The 13,762-nt window shown below is 47.5% G+C and overlaps 1 pseudogene; it reads left to right on the forward strand.

Annotated features, from left to right (window-relative positions):
• The first annotated feature begins 276 nt into the window (after nucleotides 1–276).
• Nucleotides 277–13,160, forward strand: LOC144273979 (tripartite motif-containing protein 10-like; annotated as a pseudogene).
• The last annotated feature ends 602 nt before the right edge of the window (nucleotides 13,161–13,762 follow it).

The raw sequence follows: 13,762 nt of genomic DNA on the forward strand, positions 1-13,762 counted from the left end.
ATTTAAGTTTCTGTGTTCTTGTTTGTTTGTTTCCGTGCCCCCCTTTTCCTTTCATTCCCTTTCTGCTTTTTTAAACCCTGCTGCTCCCATTCCTTGCCTGTGTAGTTCCTGCTTCCTTCTTTTCTTAACTTTTTCTTGCTCCTCCTCCAGGCCTCTCCTTTTTCTTCACTTCAGTCTGCACCTGTGCAGCTGATATGAGGTGGGACAGGCATCTCCCATTGTCAGCAAAACCATTTCTGATGCAGAGAGAACAGAAACCAAGAGATCCTAGCAGCCATGGAAATCCAAGAGGAAACCAAATGCCCCATCTGTCTGCAATATCTGACAGACCCAGTGACCATGGACTGTGGGCACAACTTCTGCCGAATCTGCATCAGTCAGCACTGTGAGACATGGGCGGAGGGGGACTATGACCCTTTGTGGTGCCCCAGTTGTAGAGCCATAATACGAAAAGAGACTTTCCGGAATAACTATCAGCTAGCAAATATAGTGAAAAAAATTAAAAAGCTGGATTTAAAACCAGGAAAAGAGAATCTGTGTGAGAGACACAACAAAACCCTGGATCTGTTCTGTGACAAGGACGGGGAAACCATGTGTGTGGTTTGTTGACGATCCCCCGAGCACAGATCTCACACCGTGCTTCTCATGGAGGAGGCTGCCCAGAAATACAAGGTAGGACACACTGTGGATCCGGGTTCATTCAATCCTTTCCTTTTCAGACTAAGTTTCTCAGAGCCCCAGAATCTCCCAGTTTCCCAGACTCTTGCTCCACCTAAATCTCTCCACTGCAGGCTCCTTCCTCTGGGCAGGTGCAGGGAGCCCTGGCCACTGATTCTGCCCCAACCTGTCAACCCTACACTGTTCATTAGGGAGTTGTGGGCACTAAAGCTCCATGTGAGGCATTTTCCTCACACACAGGATTGAATCAAGATGTGTCTGAGCTACTGCTAGACCAGGAATGGAGGGAATGAGCTGCTCCCACCACACCCCTGACAGACCAGGCACTGCGAGCAGAGCATTCACATTAATCATGAACACAGCAGCCCTCGCTCTGCTGCATAGAACATACATACAGGAGTGGGTTTAAGTACAGGTACTATGGACTCTTCCCTAGGGGCCCGTCTTTGGAGTTGCCTGACTAGAACAGACCCTCAGGTTTCATCATATCAACAGCCAACTAGTAACCTTCTAGCCCATATGACTGAAAAGTGTGAAAGTGTGACCTAAACATAATGGATACAGTGTCGTGTGCCTGAGTCTGCAGAGAGCCTGAGCCAATAGTTCTGAGAGGAGGGAGCTACCCCATGCATGTCAATGGGGTGTTCGCTCCAAGAACTATTGCTCTCGGGTCCTCATCCACCTCTCCCAGTTGGGGGCTCTGTGTGTGTGGCAGGCCAGGAAGAAGGCAGTGGGCCCATCTCACCATCCCAAGAAAATACATAATCTGTGCTGGCAGCTTACATGTACTGAGGTCCCTGCCCCAAAGAGCTTGCAGTCTATAAAGATGAGTAAAGACAAATTTTTCCTCCCCTCAGAACAAGCACTTGTATGTGTACTTTATTTTCTTTTCAAACATAGTTTGAGCACCTGCTGAATTTTCTGCTGTACTCAGATTGCATTTACCCAAAATAAAAAAATAGCCCTTTGGTAGAGGCAGATTGTAGCACTATGACCCTTTAAAAGAATTTGATTTCTACCCAGGGCCATGTTTGACTCAGTGTTTCTGTATTACTCAGGTTCAATGGCTACACAATTGTCCCTTGAACCTCTGAAATCTGTGAGTCTTTGTTAGCTAGCTTTCAACCCCCTAAACATCTCTCTCTCCATGTATATGCTCAGTGTTGTTTTTTGGTGCTTGACCCAGCAGAATCAGTTCCAGAAAGAGAATTTCACAGTTGTGTTGTAGGTTGGGCATAATTCTGGGCTCTGGAAAGTGAAACTAACCCTGTTACACTGCCCAGAGGGAGCCATGCTTCAGAGAACCCCGTGGAGAGTCTCCAGGAGGAAGCCACTTGTCCCATCTGTGTGGAGTATTTCAGAAAACCTGTCACTCTGGATTGTGGGCACAATTTCAGCCAAGCCTGCATCACCCAGTACTGGGAGGGATCGGATATAGCTGTCTCATGCCCCAAGTAAGGAGAGGCTGTGCAACACAGAAACATCAGACCAAATAAGCTGCTGGCAAGAGAAGTAGAAACAGCCAAACAGCTGAGTTTAGAGGCACTGGACGGGGAGCAGGAGGGGAGAGGGTGTGTGGGGAATACCAGAAGCCTCTGAAACAGTTCTGTGAAGAGGATCAGACTTCTATTTGTTTAGTTTGCCATCTGTTGTGGACTCAAAGGGCTCACACAGTAGTTCCCATACCAGAGGCTGCCTATGAGTACAAAGTAGGGAATTGCTGTTAAGTTGAATAACTTTAGATTTCGGCAGGTTTCAGAGTAACAGCCGTGTTAGTCTGTATTCGCAAAAAGAAAAGGAGTACTTGTGGCACCTTAGAGACTAACCAATTTATTTGAGCATAAGCTTTCGTGAGCTTATACTCAAATAAATTGGTTAGTCTCTAAGGTGCCACTAGTACTCCTTTTCTTTTTAGATTTTGGATAACTTAATAAAGTATTAATAAGAGTGATAACTTTGGATTTTAATTACCGGTTAATTTCATAGCAAGTTGCCTATTACGGCTATCTGTGTAACTGCACCACTGAGCTCTGTAAAGCCTCCATTGTATGAAACATTCTATAAAAAGTAAAAAGAAAAGGAGTACTTGTGGCACCTTAGAGACTAACCAATTTATTTGAGCATGAGCTTTCGTGAGCTACAGCTCACTTCATCAGATGCATACCGTAGAAACTGCTCATGCTCAAATAAATTGGTTAGTCTCTAAGGTGCCACAAGTACTCCTTTTCTTTTTGCGAATACAGACTAACACGGCTGTTACTCTGAAACCTATAAAAAGTAAATTATGCAGTATAAAGACTTTAAAGATGTGCAGTGAAAGAAACATTTTTCTGAGAAGCTAAATTCTTTTCCAAGCCATTTCCCACTTCAGGTCTTTTGAGCAAGAGAGTCCCCTGGCCACAAAGAATCCAGAGTAACTGCATCATTCCGCTCTGTAAAGCCTTCACTGTATGACAGTTGCTATAACAAGTTAATGATACTGCAGGGTGGCAAGAAAGGCAAAAAAAACAAAGAATTTAAAGATGTCTGATGTGAGAAAATTTTTGTCTGAGAAGCTAACTCCTCTTCAAACCCAGCTTCCACTGGTGACATAATGGAATTTTTTACATTCCAGAAGTTGTTAAATGACCAGTGAGCTTTAAATGACATGAGTTGCAGGCCAGTCTATGTGAAAGTGCTGCCTTCAAAGTGGAGAATAGGAAGTTACAAGCTGTTGTTGTTACTAATTTGTAACATGGTTTTTATTAGTAGTATTTTCATCTCAGTGGCCCCAACAGACCAAATGAGATCTGATTGTGATTGTGCTGGACCCTGCACAAAACACAGTGAGGGGCAATCCCTGCCCTGAGAGGTTACAGTGTAATTAGACAAGACAGTCAAAGGGTGGGAGGGGAAACGAGGCACAGACTTCCCCATGGTCACTCAGCAGGTCAGTGGCAAAGATGGGAATAGCACCCAGGTCTCCCAAGACCCAGTCCAGTGCCCTAACCAGTAGGCCATGCTGCCACCCTGGCAGCAGCACTGACCAGTGATGAAGTGCAGTCATTAGAAGGGAAAGATGCCTTGATAAAGGCCCCAGGCCCAGCAGGGAGATTAGGTGTCTCATTGGGATTCTGAACTCTGGTGTTGTTCCATGAGTGGTTAAACTCAGTTGCAGGCCTGCACTAGAGGAGGTCACTGTGCTAAGCCGAACACCTTGAATCCACACATAAAAGGGATCCAGACAGCACAGGTCCATGTTCCTTTTCAATAATACAACAATACAACCCAGAACTGGCTTGACCCCGACCCACTAACCTCGGACAAAACACACCACCCCGGACACCTCTAAGAGGCAATTCTTCCCACTCTCAAGCATGGCGTCTGAGTGTAGGAAAAAACTTTTAATAAAAAGGGGAAAGTAACACGGCATTAACTGTGGAAAATGCCACAGAAAGGATTCATAAGCATAAACCCGTGAGCAAAACACCCACCCCAGAGTTAGTTGGGCATTGTCCTTTTGTTTCAGGTTCTTAAGTCCAGCAACCAAGAGTCCCTTTGACATGCCCGTCCCTTCTCCCTCCACCAACCCCACTCACAGTTGTTATCCTTAGCCAGTGAAGACCCAGAGTTCAGAGGTGCAGCTGCATGAGTTCACCTCCCACCCCGGCAGGGGAAGACACCTTGCTCACTCCAATGGCCAGTCACTCACTCTGATGTCTCAGCCCCTCCATCGGCTGCCCTCTCTGCCAACCACTCCACTCTGCGCCCGCTGGGATATCTGGAGGTCCCACCACTTAACACAGCTCGCAGTAGGTTCAGCTGTTCATGGGAGAGCCTCACTGCTAGTACAGACTAGGCAATCTGTTTCATCTGTCCCATAGCAGGTCTAATGCTTAGACCTGGTTATTAGCAATTTCATCTCTGTTAGTCTGTCACAAAAGACTCTTTACTGAATCTTAATCAGCTTTGTTATTGCACAGTGAAGAGAAGTCAAATGATGTCTAAGGCCCTGAGACAGGCACCGCACCCCCCAAATAAAAGTGCCTACATTAATCCTCTTTCCACTCTGTTGGACTTTGGCACCCATGTCCCCTGCCTAGCAAATGCAGTTTCATTCAGAGTGAGTTCCTCAGTCAGGCTATGACAAGCACAGTTCTGCTACCCTTGATCCACACAACAAGGATAGCAACCTTTAGTGCCCCTGCACCCAATAACAAAGAGACCTGTGATCCAACACCAACCAAAAGTGATCATTTGGGGCAAGCAGCCCCATTATGCTGAGCACCTAGGCAGCGTAAGTGTGCCAATGCAAACAAGGTCAGCTCCTGAAGTTCTCTTCCCCAGCTCACCACTAGATGACAGGGGAGAGCTCATTCAGACCTTGCTTACATGTACATGGGCAAGGACCACCCAAAGTGGTTCCACTGGTCCCATCATGCAGCCTTTTCAAATCTCTCAGAATCCACTGTTTCTAGGTGATTTACTAGGATGGCAGAAGGCATTTCTACGGAATGTATTCAGGACCACACTAGGGAAAACCCCAACTCTTCTTACGACAAGTCAGCCTGTCTAATGAGGTTTGCCCTAATGATCAGACCAGTTCTGTACAACCACTGCAATCCCCAGGGCTTCAGGGCTGAAATTCAATTGGGAGTTGGGCTCCTTGGACAATCCCAGCTCATATATAGAGCCCTGGTGGTTTCTGGGATTTGTATCACTTTGTTAATTTAATCTTCTCAAGCGTAAATTTATTGATTCAGCACCATGTAACTCCAGTTTCTTGTTACGTGATATACTACTTAGTAATTAACAAATATCTATCAAGCTTGGATAATTGAGGTTTCTCTCTAATTACTAAAAAGACTGAACCTGAATTGGTAACAAATCTGCATGTGACACACTCCCAGTCTCCATTGTTAGGTTTCATTTCCCTGGTGGCCCTGATGTCATAGATGGATTAGGACGAACAGTCCCCTTAGATCTGAGTGGGAAAACATCCTCCTACACATCCCTCTCAATCCTCAAAATGATCCCCCCCAAATCATTTCTGTCTCTACAGGAAAAGATCCAGGCCCATTTGGAGACTCTGAGGGAAGAGAGAGAAAAGCTGCTGGGATTTAAGGTGACTGGAGAGGGGAAAAGCCGGGAGTATCTGGTAGGTGCCTGATGTTATGGACCTGTGGAGAGTTGTGGTAAGAGGTCTGTTTGTAGGCGGATTCCTCTGTGGCCTTGGTGAATGTGGGTGTGGGTGTGTTTCTCTATGATCCTAGATTTTCTGTGTTGGATTCATGTAGAGAATCTAAGCTTTCATTTCAGTTAATGAGTTAATTTCTAGCCCTTGTGGCTTTCACTGTGTCTGTGTCATGTTTTTCATTGTTGAATTATTTGATTCTTTTTTTTCTCTCTGGCCTCTTTGTCAGTGTAATGCTGAGTCCTGCCTCCTGCTGCTCTGGATCTCCATTGTCAGAGGCCCTGAATAACACAATGTCCTAATCATGTTAGAGATGAAAACATCCCTTTCCAGAGACATTGGGACAAAATGACCAAGGTGTGAGAGAATTCTCTCCCAAGTAACCACAGGGTAGAGTCAAGTGTCAGAAATCTTAGGGGTTTACAAAGAAGTTCTCCCTCCTCCACACTCAGCACTCCATGAAAGGACCCCACACTGCCCCCATGTCCCTGACAAGTCCTTTCCCTGTTGTTTCACATAAACAGACAGAAAAGAAGAGGCAGAAAATTGTGTCTGAATTTCAGCAACTGTGGCAGTTCCTGGAGGAACAAGAGCGACTCCTGCTGGTCCAGCTGGAAAAGCTGGACAAGGAGATTGTGAAGATACAGAATGAAAATATAACCAAACTCTCTAAGGAGATTTCTCATCTCAGTGAGCTGATCAGTGAGATGGAGGGGAAGTATCAGAAGCCAGCGAGAGAATTCCTGCAGGTGAGACTAAGTTAGAAATACTCCAGATCTCAACACAGGGACAGGATATCTTCTAAAACATGGGTACAGGAATCCAGAAGTCAGAGATCAGTGTAACTCAGTATGTACATTGCTGAAATGTGAATTCCTATTGTTCTTTGCAGAGTCACAGACACATGGATATTAGAGATGGAAAAGCCCCATTAGCTCAGGGCCTCTTTTCCCCATACTTGCAAAATCCCTTCCTTGAAATTCAAAGTGTGTGTGAATGGTAAAGATTAACCTAAAGTATTTCCTAGAAATGTCACATCCTGGGGGACTGGCTGCCTCAGGATAGTGGAGATGGAATATGGGGCTTTTACTGCTGTGTCACTGGTTACCCTTCAGCCCAGGGCAGTTGTGGTCAAGAGTCTTTCCCATCTGAAGACAGTCTGGACACCTTTGTGGAATAAGATGGGGAGGCGTCTCAGTGTAATTCCTAGTGGACAGATTTCTACAAAACTTCACATGGAAGCTTTGTGTCCATCAGAGCATGGAGGCCAAGGAATGAATGGGCCAGAGAGACTCAATTCCCCTTTTATCCCCAGACCTAGTCTCCCCAGGCTAGAGTTGAAGAATATTAATGTGACCTTTGAGGGAAGGTTGCACAGCCATGAACGCTGTTGGGCCTGCTCTGAGGCTGGGAGGAGTAGAGAAATTCTAACTCCAGACATGGATGCTATAACTAGGGGGGATGCAGGGGGGCCATGGCCCCCCACTTTTAAAAGTGGGAGGGCAATGCCTGCTCACATTTTAACATGGGCATAGTTTGATTTTAACATGGGCATAGTTTGGAGGGCAGGGAGCCATATTGCCTCCCACCCCCAACTGCAAGCCTCGGGCAGGCAAGGAGAAGCGCCGGTAGGGGCTGCATTTCCCAGCAGGCTGATCACTTCCCCCGCTGAAAAGTGCAGCCCTGTTGGTGGCATCAGCGTCTTCCCAGTCAAGGTCAGGGACAGAGGCTAGGGGTTACTCTCAGGCCCCCTGCACCCCCATCCAGGGTACGTGGAAGTTCCGGGGTGCCCCACTGTGGCCCAGGCTCCCTGGGCAGTTTTTACCATGGTCCAGCTCTGGCTTCGGGCCTGGCTAGGGGGAGGGGCCTCTGGGGGGAAGAGGAGGAGCTGAGGCCACAGAGGAGTGTGGGCCTTCATGGCCCCTGACTTCTAGTGAGTTTCCAGCACTGTTGACTCCAGGCCCATTAGAGCAGCAACTCACTAGCAAGAACTTATAACGAATCACTAAATGAAATATAACCATGTTAAACTGTTTATGTCCAGGTGTGAGAAGAGGAAGTTCCAGCAGCCATGGGAAATTTCTCCTCAACTAGAAAAGCAACTCAGTGATTTCTCCCAGAAAACTATGGCTCTAATGGAGACTCTGAGGAAGTTCAAAGGTACCTAGAAGGGATCTAGGAGGGGAAATCAGGATAAACCTCTGGGACTGTGGGAGGAGAATGGATTTCGCCAATTCGTTCATAATTATATTATGCATGGATTTAATTGTTGGGTGAGAAGGCCACACGTGGGGTTCAAGAGTCTCAGGTTGAATAATTCATAGTTTTATTTGTACCAAAAGCATGCCTTGCCATTACAGTTACAGTAAGAAATGACAGATGTACAGAATGAAGTACAGGCCAGTTACCATCTCCTGGGGCATGGGTAGGGCATGGTGCATTTCTCCAGTGACGCTCCGACTACCCCTTACAACATCTGACATATTATACACATCCAAATTATTTATTTGTTAGTTCTCTTCCAGTCATGTTTGAGTGCTATGAATATTAAATATCTTATATAACTCATACAATACACATACATGAACTTTTTAATTGGCTATCCAAGCTCTTGTCATGTTATTAGTCTCTTTCCTGGTTGGTTTATTACCACTGATTATGCATAGGTCACTTTGACCCTTTTCTCCACATAGCGGTTTTTGGACTTGGCAATACATTTTGGGTGTTTGTTGTCTTTAAGCACGTTGTGTGATCAAAACATCTCTTTGTCTCACATAGCAATTTATCTAAATTGCAACATCACTAAATAACAAGGTCACTTAAAGCAATACTTCCTGTATGTCAAGCAAACTGCTAAGTAGGCCAAAGCCAAGTCAGTCAGCATAAATGCACAATCTCAGTTTCTCCAAACTTATGCATAAGAAATACCCCTTGTACCAACTCTCACTACTTAATTTAATACGTAGTGGAAAGCAGACAAATTGAGCTGATGTAATGGGGCCCAGGTGTCAAGGTGTCTCACATTAATTAATGACTTAACAACAGTACCAATATTAAGGCCCAAAATTAGCAAAATGGACTAATTTGGGGCACCTGAGTTTCTCTCCCAACTAGAGAGCTGCAGGGCAGGTGCTCCAGAGCTATTTAGCATCTAGAGCTGCAGGTGGAGTCAGTGGGAGCTGCAGGTGCCCAACGCCTCTGAGAACCAGGCCCTGGGGCCTAAAGGTCAGCACTCAAAATTTAGACCCTAAATTAATGGCCATTTTTAAAATCTGGACCCAGTCCCTCTCTGTCCTCAGGTCCCATATGGCAGCTAGTCTGGGCCACATGGGCTGTAGGGAAGGAGAAAGCCCCTCCCACTCCAAAGGAATCCCTCTAGCACAGGAGCCTCTTGTGTCTCCTCCACAGCATCTGCAGGCACAAGGCGTGTTCCTGAGAGGCCTGGGAATGGGGTGGGGTTGGTGAGGGTGGGGACCAGGGATAGAGGGAGGTGGGCAGTGTAAAGCTGTGCCTCTGATACTCTGCACACTGGCCAAGAGACACAGGGGCCATTGTCATAGGGATGTAACTCTGGCTGGACTTCAGAACTTCCTTAGTCAGAGCCAAGGTCTGCACCGGCCCCTACAGCCCCTGAATAGCAGAAGCACAAATTACCTCCCCTCTCTCCTTTTGCCGGTACAGGGGTGAATCTGGCCCATTGAGCCAACCTTCCCCCTGCCTCAATTTCCACATAGATAAAATGATTTTATTATTATTATTATTATTATTATTATTATTTCTGCCTATGGAGGCAGAATATCCTGTTAGTGTCAAAGGGACCAAAGTGGGTAAAGTTACTTTCATGCCAAAGTCTTTGTATGACCTGGGTCTAGGTTATGAGAAAATGAAGTAAGTAATGAGACAAACTTACTAGGGTCTGGAGGGTGGGAGGGGATGAAGAGCGAAAAGTAAATCTCACTTATAAATTGTATGTCATTGTGAGGCTTCATGGCTGTTGGTTCCATTACTGTGAGATGCCTGAATGAGAGAGGAAAGAGAAGGCATCAGATTAATTTATATTAAATACCTGAGTGTGTCTCTGTGCCTCTCTGTCTGTTTCTCTGTTATAATTAAAACACAGTTCTGTGAGTTAAGAGTAGGGATGCTGTCATAAATATGAAAGCCTGAAATCTCGTCTCTTTTATCCTTTCCCCCTCCAGCCACCCTGCCATCTGCACTGGAGACAAAAAGAGGGGAATCCCTGGGATCATGCAGACTGGGTGAGTGTAACATTCTTTTCCTTGGGGGAGTGCCCTATAACCCCATAATCCTCACTTATATATAATTGTGATATTGTATATAAACCATGCTATGTGAGGTATCAGGGGAAAGGTTATGATCTGCTGAAAGTCATTGTTCTATCTAAATATGTATATCATTAATGCATATGAAGTTATGAGAATGTGTTGTATGGTTGTCACTAAAATATGCTGTGAGTTTCGGAAGTGCCCAGATACTAGCTCTCCAGAGACAATGACAAGGGAGGTAACCAGTGCCCAGGTGGGTGCTGAACAGACATCACCAGTCATTGTCCAGCAGAGGAGGTACAGTTCAATGACTCACTCACAGGAGACATATCGGGGTATTTCTTCACCTTGTGACTCAGCAATGCCCTCCAGACATGCCTGGACTTGTGTTCTCCAAGCACATGGATTAAGGGTATAAAACAGAACACAGGGGCCCCATGCTTGACCTGTTCTCCTGCCCCCACCTATGCTGCAAGCAACAAGAACACTCAGAAGACTCCAACAGAGGAGACTGGCGCAGGTTTCAAGGGTGAAACCTGTGTACTATGAACTGCACTATCCAGTGGGGTGAGAAAAACTGCTTAAATACATGTTGACCAGTCTAATAGGGTGGAGAGTTTAGACTGCGTGTTTATATTTTATTTTATTTTGGTAACGACTCTGACTTTTTGGCCTATTGTTTATTATCACTTAAAATCTATCTTTTGTAGTCAGGAAATTTGTTTAACTGTTTATCTTTACCTGTGAGTTTGCCTGAAGTGTTTGCTAAATCTGCTCAGGTTTGAAAAGGCTGGTATATATCTACTTTCATCGATGAAGTGGTGAACCAATTAATAAACTTGCACTGCTCATATTGAGCAGTGCAAGAGGGTATATTCCTGAGGTGCAAGGCTGGGAGCTGGGGGGATTCAGCTGGTGCCTATCTCTGTGTGATTCATGAGTGGCTCTGGGAGCATTCATGCAATCTAGCTGGGGGTGGGGCTCCATATACAGTTCTGCTGAGTGATAACAGTGCCCGGAGGTATTTGCTGCTTGTCACTAGCAAAGCATCATGAGAGATGGCCCAGGCTGGAGAGTTAAGGGGGCACAGCAGTCCCACAGTCCCAGGCTGCACCCCAGGGATCCCGTCACAGTGAGATTGCACGTGGAGATTGTCTTTAATGAGAAAATTCCAGTGAAAACATTAAAACAAGTTCATGAAAATCTCTTCATGAGATTGTAGCTAAAGTTACCAACCAAACCAACAGTGACTGTGACACACACAGCCCTAAAAATACACACATTAAACAGTGAGGAGATCTCAAGCTGAAGTCACACAAACAATCCTGACACCAGCGTTGGTGCTGAGTTCATGCCCATGTTGATGAACAGAAACACTCCCACTGAGCAGCACCTAAACAGAGCTCTCTGCCCTGAGAGCTGACACACCCTGTGCTTTACCCCTATGGAGGATGCCTCCCCATTGCTCTTCTCCAACATCCTACCCTCCCTTTGGACAGGGCTGGGCTCTCCCATAATTAGAGCTGCTCACTACTTCCTGGACTGGGAAGATGCTCTCCCTCTGATGCTGGCCTCCCAATCTCCTCTCTGGGCTGTTGATGGGGCTTCCCCACCCAATGCCTCCTCCTACTCTCTGATCTTAAGTGGCTCTTCCCCCGTGCTGCATCTTCCTCTCTCTTCCGTGGCCTGGGAGTGGAGGATGCATTTAGGAAGCTTCCCTCTGGGGTTTAAAGCTGGTACCAGCCTCCTCCACTTCCGCCTCATGAAAAGCTTCTTTGCTGTTTCTCTGCCACTGGGAATGGAGCAGACCCATCGAGGCTCAAGTGAAGATTGCAAACAAATGAGAAACTAATGAAGTGTCTCTCATTGCACAGAGTGAGGAGCTGCAGTGACATTTCTGCTCAGTCTCAGGTGCCCAGGCACAGGTGCCAACTTTTCCCAGCGCCGGTGGGTGCTTGCGCCTCCTGGCACTGTCCCAACTCCACCCTTGCCCTGCCTCTGCCCCGCCCCCATTCCAGCCCCTTTCCCAAAGTCCCTGCCCCAACTCTGCCCCCTCCATGCCCCTATTGGGCCGCTCCCTAAATCCCCATCCCAGCCCCGCCTCCTCCCCTGAGCGCGCCACGTTCCCCCTTCTCCCCCCTCCTTCCCAGCACTTGCCACCACTAAACAGCTGTTTTGCAGTGCAAGCGCTGGGAGCCAGGAGGAGAAACAGGATGTAGCAGCATGCTCAGGGGAGGACGTAGAGGGGGAGCGGAGGCAGAGGTGAGCTGGGGCTGCGGGGCGGGGCGGGGAGCTGCCAGTGGGTGCAGAGCACCCACCAATTTTTCCCCATGGGTGCTCCAGCCCCGGAGCACCCACAGAGTCGGCGTCTATGTACCCAGGATAGAAGCAGCTCACTGGATTGTCCCAGCCTAAACAGGTCTGCTGGGTGTGTGAAAAATGGTCTCAGCCTCCCCCAGGGCTGAGCTCTGCTCCTAACGCTCTGATTCTCTCTCTCTCTCAGTGAATGTGACTCTGGATCCAGACACGGCTCATCCTGAACTCGTCCTGTCTGAGGATCGGAAAAGTGTGAGATGTGGACACACACGGCAGGATCTGCGTGACAATCCTGAGAGATTTGACTCTGAGCTCTGTCTGCTGGGATGTGATGGATTCACCTCGGGGGAGATATTGCTGGGAGGTGGAGGTGAAAGTGCAGGATGGGGGACACTGGGCTGTGGGGGTGGCTAGAGAGTCTGTGAGGAGGAAGGGATGGATCCATCTTAACCCTAAGGAGGGGATCTGGGCTGTGGAGTGGTGTTGGGGTCAGTACCAGGCTCTCACATCCCCTGTGACCCCCCCTGCCCTTGTGCTGGGGCCCTGGCAGGATCCGGGTTTGTCTGGACTGTGAACGGGGGCAGGTGACATTTTTTGATGCTGGTAATGAGGCACCGATCTTCACTTTCCCGCTGGTCTCTGTCTCTGGAGAGAGAATCTGCCCCTGGCTGTGGGTGGGGGGATCCCCGCTCAGACTGTGTCCCTGAGACACGGGGTGAGGTGTGGGGAATATCCCACTGGGGACCCTGAAATCAGCCTCTCTAGGCTGAGGTTTCGTAGGGACTTTGACTCTGGATGACTCCTGTCTTCCTACAGGCTTTGTACCCTGCAGGCTCTGTGGAGTGTCTGGACTGTCAAACCATAGACAGCAGGGAGTGTTGAAGGTAGAGAAGCCAACTTCATTGCCCCAAGGATTTTGTAGCCAGTTTGTCACTGTTCTGTATGGACCAGGATGACTCTGCCCATCCAGGTTCAGTGTCATTGATAAATGGGCAGGGGGATGGGTAAAAAAGAATGAAAAAATGGGCTTCTCTAGCTACTGTCATTCCACTCTCTGTGACCCTGGAGGACTCCCATCTACCCAGCCTTTGGCTCCTCATCTCTATGACCCCTGGAAGCTCCTCACTGCAGCACTAGGGATGGGAGGGGGAGAAGGGTGAAGAACCCCTGGAGCTGCAGGAGGAGCAGAGGGGCCCTGAGGAGCAGATGTGTGTGTGTGTGTGTGGGGGGGGGGGGGCAGAATTAATAACCAGGCTGGGGACAGGCAGATGTGAAGGTGGCAGGAACATAGAATTGATTAATCAGGATT

Source organism: Eretmochelys imbricata, chromosome 14, assembly GCF_965152235.1.
Source record: "Eretmochelys imbricata isolate rEreImb1 chromosome 14, rEreImb1.hap1, whole genome shotgun sequence".
NCBI classification, from domain to species: Eukaryota; Metazoa; Chordata; order Testudines; family Cheloniidae; genus Eretmochelys; species Eretmochelys imbricata.